General features: G+C 36.4%; 1 long non-coding RNA gene across 1 annotated transcript in view; it reads right to left on the bottom strand.

Annotated features, from left to right (window-relative positions):
• Window positions 1-2,366: 2,366 nt before the first annotated feature.
• LOC135272883 (uncharacterized) overlaps window positions 2,367-16,568 on the bottom strand; it is a 108,044-nt gene continuing 93,842 nt past the window's right edge. The window contains exons 3-4 of the long non-coding RNA XR_010340828.1: window positions 4,786-4,915; window positions 2,367-2,592 (exon numbers count right to left, since the gene is read on the bottom strand). This is a non-coding gene — a long non-coding RNA (uncharacterized LOC135272883). The remainder of the gene's footprint in view (window positions 2,593-4,785; window positions 4,916-16,568) is intronic.

The following is a 16,568-nucleotide window of genomic DNA, read 5'->3' as shown; positions in this document are numbered from 1 at the left end:
TGGGAAGAAAAGAGGTTTAATTGAACTTACAGTTCCAGATGGCTGGGGAGGCCTCAGAATCATAGTGGGAGGCAAAAGGAAGTTCTTACATTGCGGCAGCAAAAGAAAAATGAGGCAGAAGCAAAAGCAGAAACCTCTGATAAACCCATCAGATTTCATGAGAGTTATTCACTATCAGGAGAATAGCATGGGAAAGACCGGCCCCCATGATTCAATTACCTTCTCCTGGGTTTCTCCCACAACACATGGGAATTCTGGAAGATACAATTCAAGGTGAGATTTGGGTGGCGACACAGCCAAACCATATCAGATGTAAACATACTAATATATGTTGTTATTAATTTTCTGCTCTATCAGTGGGATTAAAGAGTTCATACAATGTAAGTAAGAGCAATGTCTATGTTATAAAAGGCAAATATGAGACCACTTACTTAGCTCTTCTTTCCAATCAGATATCCCATCACAAGCTCCTGTAATATGAAAATTCTGGTGATCTTTAAAATGGAGTATTAAAACTCCAATACTTAAGTAACCTAAGGAAAGCTTTTATTTCTCACACCCCAAAGTTCTTAACCAATGCAATTTTTCACTCCATAAAGATACACTATCCTTTCCTGCTAGAACTTTACTATTCTTTTTATGAAACTTGTAGACTTGCTGGGAAAGATTTTAGTAGTAAAATTCTTCCTTAAATCTTTAATAATACCTGCATTTTATATGTATAAGATTAATGTTTGCCTTTAAAATTTCTAGTACTTAGCTGATACTAGAAATAATTCATGTTGTTTTTAACATTTTCAAAATAATTATGAAAACATTTCAGATAACCCATGTCTTGACTTCTCAAAATGTTGATTATATAAATATGACTGGATAATACTTTGGGGTATTATGTTTAATTCTTCTGCTTGTAAGTTTTTTTCTTTTCTTTTCACTCCACTAAGATAGTTGGTTAGCTCTGTGCTTTAGTGCCTCAAAAGAGGTATGTGGTGAATCTGAATGCAGTAGTAATCTATAAAATGTCCTGTAATTTGTCTTCTCATAATTTTAGTATATTAAAAAGATAGACATCTTAGGTGAAACAGGAAGGAGAAAGGGTTCCCTCAGGCTCAAAAGACATTCTCTTGGCTGTCAAGAGGAGAGAGTTATATATGCTCTGGAGTGATAGGAGCTGGGGTCCTATTTTCTGACAATTTTCTGGTGAAGGAAGTGAGATCCCAGAAAGATACACTCCAGATGACATCTTAGGATGTAGTAACAGAAGCACCAATGATTCTGTCTCATATAGTGTCCTACACTGTGTCATATACTGTAGGACACTATATGAAGTCAGCAAGTATCCCAGACCTGATGAACAGGCACAGACAGGTGAATGGAAGATCTTCATGGCCAAGTTGGTAGACTGTTGACTGATGAACAGAGACTGCAACACATGACCCAATTGTTTTGATGCTTTGTAAGATCCAGAAATCTTGAACATGTTGTCAAGTGGAGGACTGGGTAGAAGTTCAAACAATTACTAAGGTCAAATATATTCTTAGGGACATAGACTATATAGCAGAAGAAATTGCATTTTCCATATATCTTAATTTGTGAACTGAGATTTTTACTTTGCAAATTTTCAGACACTAGTCACATTCATACCATAAAACATGACTCTATTTGATATTATACTATTTAACAGTTTCAATTATTTAATAATATTTTAGGAGGATAGTGGGAGGTGTTTAAAATAGTATTCATATTTTATCTTGTGTCCAGATTCACAGGGAGATCACCATTTTAAAGATGACAAATTTATATCTTATTAAAAATGAGTGTTATTTTGTTACACAGTATGAGTTGCTGCAAAGTCTAGGATTTAGACATAAATCCATGAATTAGTTCTATAAAAATGAGATGTTAAGACATTTACACTTAAAATGCCTAAGAATTTCAAGGAGTATCTTAGATTCTTTACTTGATTTCAAAGTGTCAACAATTGATGGTCTCCCATATTCCTTCCCTCTCATGAGACCAAATGCTTCAGAGAAGTGACCTTCTAATGTGGTAAATTGAGATCTAACTACTAATTACTAATTGTTATTGCAATTTTCGACCTGATCTCTAGAGCTGGAAATCAAATCCCTGTCTCTGGAGTGTAACTAGATCTAATAGGCAGCCTCTGAGTTGATGCAGAGAGAGCATATTAGCAATTGAGTGACTTTCAAAGTGTTACCTTAATGAACACTGTTGGATATAATGTTTTGAAGCTCAAACTAGGTGAATGCACTTTCCTTTTCTCTGACAGTAGTTAAGTATAAAATTTCTCTATTCCTTTATTTAGAGTGAAGAAGCACATCAGTGAAAAAAGTATAAAAAAGTTCTCCATTGGTACATTTTTAATAACTTCAAGCTGTTAACAGTTACATTGGCCCTAGGTGTGGGGTGGCACATGTTATAGTTAACTGATTAGTACAGAGCCTCTTGACATACAGACATTTTTCTGTTACTGGTATCGGCCATGAAAATGTATTTCTAAGCAATTAAGCCTTAACTCCTGCTGGTTTGAAAGCCATGAACCTTCAAATTCCCATTCAAATTATTCAACACCTACCATGGGTAGAAAAAAAAATACAACTTCACTAGTAAAAGCCACAAAGAAATCTATTGATAGGTTTTTAAAATTTCTTTAACATGAGAAAAATGCAAAAATGTTCAGATTGTAAATTAGCCAACTTTACAATGACCTCACACAACTTTAAAATGACCTCACTTTCTTTTTTCATAACTCTAAGGATTTACTTTATGAGGTCTTAGGTTTAACAACATACTTCAAAAAGAATGTGGATGGCAAAATAAATATGTGAAAGGTTACATGTAGAGGAGCAGGGAGAAAGGGCAAAGAAAGCAGGATCATAACTGTGTGGTGGTTGCTTGTTTCTAATTCTTATCTGAAGTAGATATTAGCTTGGCAATTCTAAAATTAGACAATTGGATTCTGGACAAGTAGATATAGTAATTGCCAAGTGATCCCCATTATGTTTATGAACAGTTCCTTCTTCCCTCCTTCCCTCTCCCAAAAGTTTCATAAGCCCTAAGGAGACATTTGTGTAGAAGTCTATTTTCTTTTCTCTAAAAGGAATAGAGACCTAGGAGAGTAATATAAGATAGGAATGAAGAGTCATCCTCATCAGTAAGAGTTTTGCATAATATTGGGGGATGTTTTGTATGTTTTATTCTAGACGGTTGGTTATCGTTTTCTGTGCCTTATGAATCAACTTGTTCCAATATCTCATAAGCAGAGTTGCCTCTACAAAGGTAGCATTATACTTTCAAAACATTTATGATAATAAGAGCTAGACTTCACAACATGTCAGTTAGTGGAAACTGTAGTATGTAACTTTACCAAACTATTTTAAGTGGAAGGCTCTGTTAATGATTCCCCTTGTGTTTTGTACATACTATACTTCTTAATAGTAGTTTATTATTTTCGTTCCATATGTAAACTCAAAAAGTTTCCTTTGTTAAAGGAAGTTAAATCTGTCATTATAATGCAAAGCTCTACATAGCTAGGTGACCTCTTTTTTTTTAAGCCTCTGAAGTGTATTACTAGGCAATCTAGGCATTCTGTTAAATATTCTCTCACCTGGTTTTAACTTTGGATTTTTAATTGTTAGGTTTTTGTTCTAACAAGAATTAGATGTTATGTTTTGAGCTATTGAGATGGAAGTTATTACATATATGCTACCAAATTATCTTGAGAACTTTGTGGGATTTAATGGGTCCATCTTTCTAGGGTAAGAAGGGAGAATGAGCCAAGTAGAAGATCTATGATAAAATGAACTACAACATTGGAATTACATCTGGAGAAGTAAATTTTATTTCAAGTGTATATTTTCAGTTTACTAACAGGAATTACACTATTACATCAGCATGAAGATAGTCATCACTAGTGAGTTAGTTGATGTTATTAGGGTTCAAAGCAGATTCAGACAGCGGCCAAGGTTTGTCATCTGTTGCCACTTTTCTTATTGCTTTAATCTATGCTCTTTTATATGTTTTATAATAATGTTTATTAAAACCTACCAAAGGTCCTTTGTAGAATTTAATATACAAAAGAAAGGAGTATTTTTCTCCAGGATGTTAGAGTCTCCTCAGGGAGATTAAGAAGGTTTACTAAATTTTAAGTAACAGCCCACCAAATGGAAAATTTAAGTGCCAAATGAGTGGTAAGAATGATGAAGACTTAAAAGGAGATGAACTAACTTACAGATCAGTTGTTGGAGTGATGCTTCACCGGGAATATGGTATTTAAGCTGTGTGTTGAATGGTGGCCCTGGAGAATGATTAAGTCTAAGGATGTAGGGGGATGTGGTAAAGAACACAGACATGATTTGAGATACATTTTTTATTCTAGTAATAAATGAATAGTTCCCTGAACCCTGATTGTGGCAAGAACTGCAAATCAGTCTAAAGTATTTGACTTATCTTATAAACAAAGGAGAACATTTAATTATTTTGAGCTTGGTCAAATATTGTGCCTTACAAGATTATCTTCCAAAGAACACCTATGAAGGCAAGACTATGGTAGTAGGAAAGTCTATGAATGTATTCTAGATACAAGGTAATGAGGCTCTGAACTAGAACAATGGCAGGGAGAATAGAAAGGATGAGATATTTAAAAGATGACTTATCTGAGAAAAGTGTACAATTCTTAGTAATTGATTTGATAGAAGAGTTAGAGAAGCTAGCCAACATGATTTTAAATTTATGATTTTTTTGCAACTGAGGGAAAATTAACGCCTTTAGAGATGTACAGGCCAAGAGTAGTGGCTCACACTTGTAATCCCAGCACTTTGGGAGGCTGAGGCAGGTGAACCGCTTGAGCTCATGAGTTCGAGACCACTCTAGGCCACATGGTGAAACCCCATCTCTACAAAAAATAGGAAAATTAACCTAACCTGGTGGTGCATGCCTGTAGTTCCAGCTACTAGGGAGGCTAAGATAGGAAAATGACTTGAGCTGGGGAGGTGGAGGTTGCAGTGAGCAGAGATGGTGCCGCTGCACTCCAGCCTGGATGATAGAGTCAGAACTTGTCAGAAAAAAAAAAAGAAAGAAAGAAAAGAAAAGAAAGAAAAAGGAAAGAAAGAAAAGAAAGAAGGAAAGAAGAGAAAAGAAGAAAAGAAAAAAACCTTTGTTATTAAACAAAGGTTTAATGTATTGGCTCCAGCACACTTTAGAAAGATATAAAACCATCGGTCATTGGATATGCTGTTTAAAACAGCATATTAGTTTAAGAAAAATATCAAGTTAATGTTCCTGTAGGTAGTAGCTGTATGTCAAACCTACTGACAAATATTTCTATTTTATTATCGGAGGAACATTAGCCTTGTTCACTTGTGTGTCACCCGATGTGATGGCAAACAATGCTCCATTTCCTTCTCAAATTATGACAAAGTCATTTGTACTCTCCATCTCTCCATAGATATTTTGAATTAGTTTGGAACCATTATTTTTAGTTGCTTGGAAGTGTACATGCAGGAAAAGAAAGTTTTATGCTAGTGAGACTTTTTTTAACCTGTTTTATTATGTTTCTTTTAGAAAGCAATATACCACCATCATTACTATAACAATAAAAACAGTAAAGTACAAATAGGAACACTTTTATTCTATGAAGGTCATCATGAAGTTGCATTTGAAATCTCAGAGAGAAGTAATGTATGAGAAAATTTTTATAACTTCTTTCTGTAGGTCACATTTCTTTTAGAAAGGATGACAATATTACAAAGTGTCACATAGAAATAGCTTTGAAAAAAATTAAGCACAACAAAAAGTGTTGCACAGGTGATTTTGTATACCTTGCCCGGTTTTGCCCAGTTTTTATACATTCCTGGAAGTATCTTATGGCCTCTATCATTCTTGACCCTCTTTGGAAAATTTTAAGCAAAAATTGGGCTGAGTAGTGGAGGAGGTATGACCTAGATATTCCTGACCCAAGTATCTAAAACTCTCTCAGGTTAGAGTTTGTGAAAATAAGTAATAGTCTAATTTTTAAAATAGCTTTAGTCATAAAAAATTATGTGAGTGGTAAAGCAGCAATTTCTTTCAATTTTAAAAATCCAAGACAAACATGTATGTTATTTCAGAGTTGATGTCTTTTCAAAGTTCTACTATAACCCAGGTTTTATATTTATAGAGGGAGACAATACTTTACTATGTACTAAGTAGTTTCCCAGAATAAATAAATAAATAAAAACGATCTGTTAGACTGTATGACATGAAATGAATATATACCCAATCACTCAATCATGGTTCTGGGAAGAAATAGGAAAAAAAAAAAAAAAAGATGATTCTGGGAAGAAATAGGAAAAAAAAAAAAAAGATGAAGAAAACAGGACAAGAATTTCCAGTATTCATTCCTATAATCATTCCATTTAAACATTTCATTAACAAGAGTCAACTTTGATACTCAGAATTTGAGACATAAAATATTTTATTATAAAATTTGTTATGTCTTGCTCTTTATATTTACATATGGTACTGAGAAGTTTCTGAGCTTCCTGGAATTTCTCTGAAGAATTTTAAATATTACAGTAAAATTTCAAGTTGCTAAAAATGTCTGATAATAAAGCAAGTTTGAATTACAAAGATACCAGCCTAAACCATTTGAAAATTTCAATTTTGTTCATAATGCTTTGTTTTCAAGGGTCCTGTACATACTCTCTCTTTCCATGAATATTTAAATTTCCTTTCTTTTCTAAATGGACTGAATAACCAAATTTCCCTAATAGGCTTTAGTGAGAAATAGCTAATGAAATCAGACAGTACACTGCTATGCAACTGCTTAAGAGAAACATTTTTCTTATTAAAACATCTATATTGAATTCTCTTTAATGTTTAAGATTCTTGCCTCATTCTGTCAAACTACTCCACACTATTCTCATTATTTCTCAGAGCAACCCTGTGAGATTTTAAAGTGGCCACCATTACAATTTTATTTCAGTAATCGGAGAAACTGAGGTGAAGAGAGTATAAGGGCGTCACACAGCATGCCAGTGGCAGGCCTGGGAACAAAACCAGTATCTTTAAAAATTTTCCTGCCAAAAGCGTACTCTAAAAAACTGAAGAAATTTCTTTGTCTCCAAAAAAAGGAGAGTGGAGGGGAGACCAAAAAAAAAAAAAAAAAGGAAGCATGCAGTAGTAGAATATCACAATTGCTAGATGTTATTTTGCCTAATTAGTGTTTCTGAAAAATGTCTATGAGGTTTATTCATTGCTAATAAGACATTGATTATTTCACAACTTTGTAGAAAGTTCAAGTGCTTAGATGTAGAACAACTATAGAACAATAGATGAGAGCTAAGCAAATACAGAGTGAATACATTATCTTGAGCTACTTAATCTTTATGCCTCAATCTTTAAATTATCACTTTATATAGTAATTGCATTATTTTCCCCAACTCCTCTCAAATTTACACACACACACACATACACACACACACACACACCCCTAATGACTTTGCTTAAAAAATAGTAGTTGTCAACAATGAAGAGTTTTAAAATAAAAATTAAGTCATCAATTTTGCTTATTTATGGACAAGCAGAGAGATGTCTTTGCAAACTGGCTAGCATATAGTAATGAATAAGCTTAATATAGTTTCTGTTTAAGTGAAAAATAAAATGTCTGAAGTGTACGGTTTTGGTTTAATGCTATATGTGACAATATTTCCAAAGATTGATCTTTAGTAAAGATATGTTAATAAAGCATTACTGGCTGCTCACTTAATAGAAGTCGCCTTGCCCTGCTAGGCATTAATAACAGATGGATAATAAAAGAGTTCCTTTCTTCAGAGAGTAATTGCCTATATTTCTCACATTTTCCAGAGCCAAAAGCCAAAAATCCTAACTGATATGCATATGGACTGCAGTAGCATATTGTAGAAACTCTCCAGCAATAAACATACACAATACTTTTCAATTTCATTCTACTTCTTTATTTATGCAAAACTCAACATTGTTTCTTCAAAACATCCTGGTTTCATTTCCTCCTCTCTGAAAAGCAGTTACACTTTAATCAGCATCACTGAACCATTTTTACTCCCTCACTCTTATTATTTTGTTATGAGACTCTATTTTTGGCATATCAAATAATTATATTATGAGCTTACTATTTTAATTTTTATCAAATATTATGTATGAAAATTGAAATATGATTGAATACATTATTCGTTGAAATTTTAATATTTTTATACAAATGGTAGTTGCATTTCGTGAGTAATGGTATCATCAGATATGAATTCTTCTTGAGATTTCACATTCACTTTTAATTATTTTTGTTTACTTGTTTAACAATTAGAACTAATTTACACTTACATAATTCAGGTTATGAGAAAATTCAACATATAAATTAGAATTTAATTTATAATTTCATGAAGTTTTCTTTCTTATTTAATAGCAAAAACTTGTTTCCATAACCTTGTCTGTGATATTGTAAAGACTGTTCAAGCATCAGACAGGTGGTTATCTTCAATTACTTTCAGAGTCACTTTCAACCCTGATATTCTCTGATATGATGCTATATATAGAACATTAATATAGGCATCTTTTATATATTCTCCTAGATAGTTTTATGAAACTAACATTACTCGAACTCCTTGGAATACCTAAAATTTTATCAAGTATTGTTTCCAAAAAGTTATTTTGAGATTTAACAAAAACCATAATATATCATATGCACAATCATTGTGAAACAGAGAGAATACCATAGGCACTGAACAATTCTGGGAAACCTCAGGCTGTGTATGTTTACACGGGTTTCTTTGATCAGTCACCCTTAATACATTAAACATCACTGTCCCAAACAAATATCTGTAGCTTTCTGATATCCAGGGTTTAGTTCCTTGTTTGCTGCAGGCAAACAAGCTTTCAGCAAAGGAGCTAACTTAGCTTCTTTGACTAGTGATTTCCATCTTTTTCCTAAGTTTTTATTTCTATTGTTTTGAAATGGTGTGTAAATAGTTGATCCAAATCTTTATTCCTCGACCCTTTTTCATGTCACAGTGGTTTTTTTTTTATTGTGGTTAAAAAACACACAGCATGAGAACTACCCTCTTAGCAAATTTTTAAGCATATAATAGAGTCTCGTCAACTATAAGCACCATATTGTACTGTAAATCTCTAGAACTGTTTTTATTTTGCATGACTGAGACTTTATGTCCATTAAACTGCATCTCTTCCTTTTCACTTCCCCACTATTGGTTTCATTTTTATGTCCTCTTATTTGATTTTTTCTTATACCTTCATTTCCTATTAGGTCTGAAGACTTTGTATACTTATATACCAAACATCCTGAAACCTTCCAGAGGCTCCAACTCAGTGGGCAGGCTGGATGGAGTTTCTCTGGGACCTCATCCCACCTGGCTGTCGCATTCCCCCGCTCTAAAAAACTACATTGAGATACCATCTCACGCCAGTTAGAATGGCGATCATTAAAAATTCTGGAGACAACAGATGCTGGAGAGGATGTGGAGAAATAGGAACACTTTTACACTGTTGGTGGGAGTGTAAATTAGTTCAACCATTGTGGAAGACAGTGTGGCAATTCCTCGAGGACCTAGAAATAGAAATTCCATTTGACCCAGCAATCCCATTACTGGGTATAGATCCAAAGGATTATAAATCGTTCTACTATAAGGACACATGCATAAGAATGTTCATTGCAGCACAGTTTACAATAGCAAAGACCTGGAACCAACCCAAATGCCCATCGATGATAGACTGGACAGGGAAAATGTGGCACATATACACCATGGAATATTATGCAGCCATCAAAAATGATGAGTTCGCGTCCTTTGTAGGGACATGGATGAACCTGGAAAGCATCATTCTCAGCAAACTGACACAAGAACACAAAATCAAACACCACATGTTCTCACTCATAGGTGGGTGTTGAACAATGAGAACACATGGACACAGGGAGGGGAGCACTATACACTGGGGTCTGTTGGGGGGAAATAGGGGAGGGATGGTGGGGGGTGGGGAGTTGGGGAGAGATAGCATGGGGAGAAATGCCACATATAGGTGAAGGGGAGGAAGGCAGCAAATCACACTGCCACGTATGCACCTATGCAACAATCTTGCATGTTCTTCACATGTACCCTAAAACCTAAAATGCAAAAAAAAAAAAAAAAGAAGTACATCTAATTGCCGTTAGCATAAGGATAAGGATGAAGACCAATCTTAACTGCTTCCTACTGACAGGGAGTGTTGTTTTGGTAAAACACCAGTCAGAGCTTTTTGTTTATTTAACATAATTAAGAAAATAGAGTGTTATCATGCATTATAAGATCCTTAGATATTAATGCACAGCATCTTCTCATGTAGTAGGTACTTCCTTTACCCTCCAAACACAATCCCTGCAATTGTCTCATTATTCTATGAAGGATTGGTCAAGCGCTGTTTCTCTAGGATATTATTATGAAGTTCAAGGTTAATATGTAAGAACAAAAACCAGAAGAGATGAAAATCTATGATTTGGAACTAAAAAGAACAATTAGAAAACATAGATCTAGAAACATCGCAGAAATGGGCTAGAGTACCAAAAGGTAAAGTGGACTTAGTAAACAATAGAGTTTTCGAGATTTTTAGAGAGAGTCTTAAGATGGGAATTGAAAATATTTGTAATCAACGCATCTATGAATTTTGTAAGAGAGACAAAAATAAAAATTCAAATTGCTTTCATTTAGTTTCAGTTGATAGACTATTGTCCAATGACTTTGAATAGGTATCTAAATTTGGAGAACAATTATTTGGGATTTAACAAATAAGATAATTACTATGCATCATATCTTATTTAACAAATAATACAATTACTATACATCATATATACAGAAATGTACTTTCACAATGACCATCAAACTGCTAGCAAGCAGAGTGCAAGTTGATTTTAAAAAACAGCCATAATGTTTCTTGGAGTATGACAGCATTATCAGAGGAAATTTTAGAAACTTCTTTGAATTTTACTTTTGGAGGACCAAGAGATAATAAAATAATGGATGCTCCAAAAAGGACAAAACTTATGAAACTTACTATATTAGGAAAACTGAATACAACCTCTCACAAAAGTATAAAATCAACATTAGTTTTTAAGCCATCCTCAGTAGACTCTTACTTTCTTAGAAGGTAGATACTACTGGATGTGTTTCATGACTTTTCCTTAGTTTAGCTAAAGACAGGGTTCTTGTCCGTCCCATGGAGATGTAAATTTAGGCTTGCAGACAGTTGTAGAGGGTGAATAAATCAAGATTTTATTAGATGAAAAAGAAAAAATGGGGGAAACAGGGAATCTTTGCAAGGCTTGAGTTTCCATGCTGGAGTGCTTCCTATAGCTTGAATCCCAGGTTCCACACAGGAAGAGCCGGGGCCAGGATCCTCCCTGATGCAAATGTCGTGGAACCTTCAAGAAGCTCCACATCAGTGGGCAGTCCATTTCTCCAGGGACCCCATCCCACCTGGCTGTCTCATTCCCTGCTCTAAGGAAGTACATCTAACTGCCGTTAGCATAAGGACAAGGACGAAAACCAATCTTAACTGCTTCCTGCTGACAGGGGGTGTTGTTTTGGTAACTGGAGTCAGAGCTCTTTCAGAGGCCAATCTAAGGGTTCCCAGCAGATGAGGCTATTGTCAAAAGTTCCAGTTGCATAACTGGGATTTGATGACCTGTAGGCAAGAACAGATGGGGTTATTAGGAAATGAAATGAAACAAGGGGAGTGGTAAGGACAGCTCAAATTTTCTGAATCCTTTTACCAGTTTGCACTGGGAGAGGGAGACCTAAAGCCCAGCTGGTTAAAAAAACCTTACCTTGTTGCTGGCTTGTCAGGCCTCTAGGTTCCTTTCCCCTGAGCCCTATTCTAAGCCAACCAGTTTAAGATTTGGGAACTTAGCTCTTTCCAGTTTGGAGAATGCATCTGAAGGGAGTGTCCCATAGTACTGAGTCATAGTTACCTATTAGTGAAGAGAGAACAGAGGAGGAGAAAGGAATAAAAACAAGGCATTTTTTCAAAGGAGTCCCATGGGTTCGGGATGCATTCAAAAGGGGTACAGACTGAAGATGAATGGCTATCTATCTAGGAAGAGGGGAGCAGGCATCCCTGGTTTCCTTCTCTTCCTAGCAGATACCCAGGGTTAAGTGAGGGGGAGAGAGAAGAGCGTCCTCTTTTTGTCCTTGCCTCCCAAGTTCCAGCAACCTTGGCAGGTGCTGCCATGGGTGTCAAAGTGACTTGAACCCAAGAAGCAAGGGAGCCTAGAGAATAGGAATCATCTGCTCTCACTTGTTTCTTTTTCCCACATACTGTCTGTCAGTAGCCTTAGAGTTCCGTAGACCTCATTTATGCCATCGATATTAATGTGGCCTTTATCCATGAAACAAGAGGCTTGGGGTTGGCTTAATCTGCATGAATCAGCCATGTTCACCTGCCTGGGGCTTTGACCTGAAGCTTGGAATTGAGTTTGGGACAAAAATGTGTCTTGAGGAGTTACATGGACTCCTTATTAAAAGCCAAATGCTAAGGTGAAACTGTGGAACTAAGTCCTCCTCCAACAAGGAAGAGGAAAGAGTGTCTTGTGACACATCTAGATAACTGTTAGCTACCCTTATGCTTGCTAGGGTTTGGGTGCATGGTCTTGGCTTTGGTCGGTTCCCTTGGTTTTACTTTCTCAAAAAGGAAACCTTCGGGTGACGGGTACTATTTATTCCCTATTTATTCTATCACTTGGCAGGATTTGCAGGATAATTGCTCAGAATTGGAATATGGATACAGATTTCTACATTACCCATCGCTTTTGTTCTTTCTGAGCTGCAGCCAGTGATTGCTGGTTGGTTCACAGGAACAAGCAGGGTTAGTCTAAAATGTGGGTGAAAACTTAAAAACAACTAGTGAGTTTAGGATTTAATGACAAATATATAAGTTTTGAAACATAATTTCTCTCCAGTCGTCATGTTTGTTAAAAAATAAATTATCAAAGGACTGAGTGGTTTACAAAATAGACTTTAGTTTTATGCTTGGCCTGATTATTTGCATAAAGTGCAGCAAGAATAATTATTTCTACATAGGCCTTTTGGATTGGCTTTGATGAAATTCTGTTCCATGAAGAATCTTATAAGACCTTTTAAAGCTGAGCCCAGCCATGGGTTAGTATCCTCAAACACCTGTGAGTTGGGTGATCCTCTCCTCTGAAGGTCCCAAGAAAAACATGGAAGTCCTGGACCTGTTAGAAAGTGACATTGTTTACTGAATACAGGTCAGGAACCCTCTACAGGGACTGTGTAGGCAAGCCCTCACTGGGCTTTTATTGGCTTTACAAGTCAAGATTGACTCCTTAAGGGGGAGCATACCCTCCCAGTCAAAGCCTTGATAAAATTACCAGATTCTCCACTTGTGTCCTGTAGCAAAGAAAAAATGGATTCTTCTTGCACTGATATAAACAATTATATTGCCATAAGTTAAGAATAGTCACAGACAGTTTCTAAATTTTAGAGGAACCAGGCAGAGAAAAACAAACATGCTCCAAATTTTGATCCCAGGAGTATACTTTACTTAATTATTAAAGGCCATAAATAGTTTAAGTAAATAGTTTAAAATAAGTTTCCTTGACTCTGAAAAACAAAAAAAAAAAAGGGATCAGCAATATTCTAAGCGAAGATTAAAAAGATTGCTTCAGTTTTGTGAATTCAGTCCATTTACTTAACTCTTGTTTTGCTTGATACTCGTGTACATTTTAGCTCTTCATGAGTCCTGTACATTTTACTTCAATGTCACAATCTCCAAAGTTACCAGAAGTCTGTATTTGACAGCACCTGTTTGAGTTCTACAGCTTATCATAAACCATTTTTTTGAAAAGGATTAAAATAAGACAACAATTTTTCTGTGAATAGCAAAATATCCAGGGTAGTTGTAGTTAGAAACACAATTGACAAAGAAGTTTGGTTATCTATGTGGTTTACAATGACTTAAACATAACAACCTTAATTATGATTGATAACGTATACTCAGACATTAGAATTTGAGAAATCCTATAAAGTTTGGAACATATATTAGCATTACTCACAAAGATATAACCTAAAGAAGATTGAGCATCATTTTGGCAATCCCATGTACCTAATCATGTCAAATAATCCTCTTTACCTCTCCTTTTTGGATACTTCAGGGGCCCTCTGAAATATTTGAAAAGTCAGGTGCCAGGGAAGACAATTTTGAAACTGAAATTTGATTTGGGGAAGACTGTCAAATGTGTTCAATAAACACTCGATGTTATGAAATAGAATTCCAGATTACCATAAGTTATTTATTTTGCCAAAATGATGACTCGGAAATTTTAAAGAAGTGAAAACCTTTTATTAACGCTTTACGGATTTTGCCAAAGAGCAGATTAGCGTCTTAAGGAAACTTTGTTGTGCTTTTATTTCAATGCTCAGTTTACAGAAAAACCATATAATACTCCTTTTTGAATTTAGTTTATATGTTCACATAGAGAACCTCTTCTGCAAGATGAATTTCCACAATTCTTCCACTGCTTCTTTGAACCTTCAGCTTTTTCCTAAGTCAAAACAATCCTTTAACCCTAGGCAAAAGTTTACATTTCCCTGCCTTCTTATAACCTTTTACTAAAAAACACATTTTACTGTTCTTACACACCTTGCATGTAAATCTATTTCTTGTAGTTTCAATTAACTCCTAGCAATTTTTAACTTTAAGGTAAAATTTGGTAAGTTGCTTTAATTATGTGCTAAGTGCTGGCAAGGTTTGCCTTCTTAATTAAGGGCATGGTTAGTTCCATTTGGCCCCAGGCCCTACCAATTGTGAAGCCGGCAAATCAAATAGTTCTCAAAACCCGAAAAGCAGTTTGCACCTTCAAAACACTCAGCAAACCTTGTATCTGACCTGCGTTTTACCAATAATCTTTCAGGCTGTTTTTATTTCTTTTTGTTATTGTTGTTTTTGTTTTTTTTTTTTAAATATATACATATATATTTTATTGCATTTTAGGTTTTGGGGTGCATGTGAAGAACATGCAAGATTGTTGCATAGGTACATACATGGCAATGTGGTTTGCTGCCTTCCTCCCCATCACCTATATCTGGCATTTCTCCCCATGTTATCACTCCCCAACTTCCCACCCCCCGCTGTCCCTCCCTATTTCCCCCCGATAGACCCCAGTGTGTAGTGCTCCCCTCCCTGTGTCCATGTGTTCTCATTGTTCAACACTCCGCATGAGTGAGAACATGCGGTGTAAAAGATTAAAGTCATGTGAACTGAAAGGTTCCACAGTTTTTAACTTCCCTTTAAAAAATATTTGATCCAAGTGTTTGTCTTTCTTTAGGCCAAATTAATTAGAGATATTTTGACAGACATTACACACAGTACACACAGAGACAGGCAGGGGAAAACCCAGTTGCTAGGTGGGACATTTTAAGAGACAGGGCTAGGAAAATGTGCAGATATGGAGCCTGAGGTGGCTCATCCCCTAAGACAGGGTTTCTAAAAGTCTTGCCAAGGGTTACCAGCCATGCATTCAGGATATAAAACAAGATGAAGACTGGATTTCACAAGCAAAATTTTGCAGAGCATACAAACAGTGATAGTTGGGTGGGCAGCAAGGTGAGGTGAGGGCTGGCCTAGTAAAACATCTTCTAAAAAAAAAAAACTTTAAAAGTTAGCTCCCGACAAGGTGGAGAAGGGGAAAGAAGAAAGAACAATTTAAAAATACCTGGGGAAGAACCTCTTATTCCTAGGCAAGTGGTTATTCCACCAGGAGAAAAGCTAATTATTGTCCAATGGAGCTGAACCCCTTTGGCCAGGGAAAGGGAAGGTTTCAGCAGTGCCTGGCTGTGAACCAGCCACCGGATGTACTCGGCTCTTGGGCCATGCATCCCAGCCCCCGCAGGGAGTGGGAAGCTGCTGGGAGCTGGGACTCACCAGTTGGTCCTGAAAAAGGAAAGACAAGGCCATGAAAAGGCTGGGGAGTGATGGGAGTTGGCGGCATGGTTTCTCTCACCCTCAGAAGTCTGAGGATGAAAAGGCTTAGAAACAACAGTGAGAGGTTTTGAGTCCAGATTTTGAGGAACTCTTCCTGGGTCCTCAAGGGGCGTGGTTTCAAAGGCAGGAGTTTCTCAGCTCCACACCTCCATCTGGGAACGTAGTTTTTTGTCTGGGTTTCCCATGCGTGGTCTAGGTAGAGAAATCCATGTCGGCTCCTTTGTCCAAAAAGCCCGCTGAAAGCTCTGGGAGGAGGGGGCACTGTTGTGGACCAAGCAGCCAATCCGGTATCAGAGTCAAAGATCAATCACTCCAGAGAAAGTTTGAAAGAACTTCTCTTATTGGACAAGAACACGAATGAAGGAATAACTCAAGGGTTAAAACTCCCGCTGCTCCCTTCCTATACAGATTCCTTCTCTGGATCCCCTCCCATGGCAGCCTGGAAGCTGTCTCTCTCTCTCTCTCTCTCTGTCTCCCTCTCCCCTCTCCCCTCTCCCCTCTCCCCTCTCCCCTCTCCCCTCTCCCCTCTCCCCTCCCCCTTCCCCCTCCCC

This window comes from Aotus nancymaae, unplaced genomic scaffold, assembly GCF_030222135.1.
Source record: "Aotus nancymaae isolate 86718 unplaced genomic scaffold, 86718_ANA_hifiasm-v0.15.2.pri h1tg000007l, whole genome shotgun sequence".
Classification (NCBI taxonomy): domain Eukaryota; kingdom Metazoa; phylum Chordata; class Mammalia; order Primates; family Aotidae; genus Aotus; species Aotus nancymaae.
This window is presented reverse-complemented; position numbering and strand designations above follow the sequence as displayed.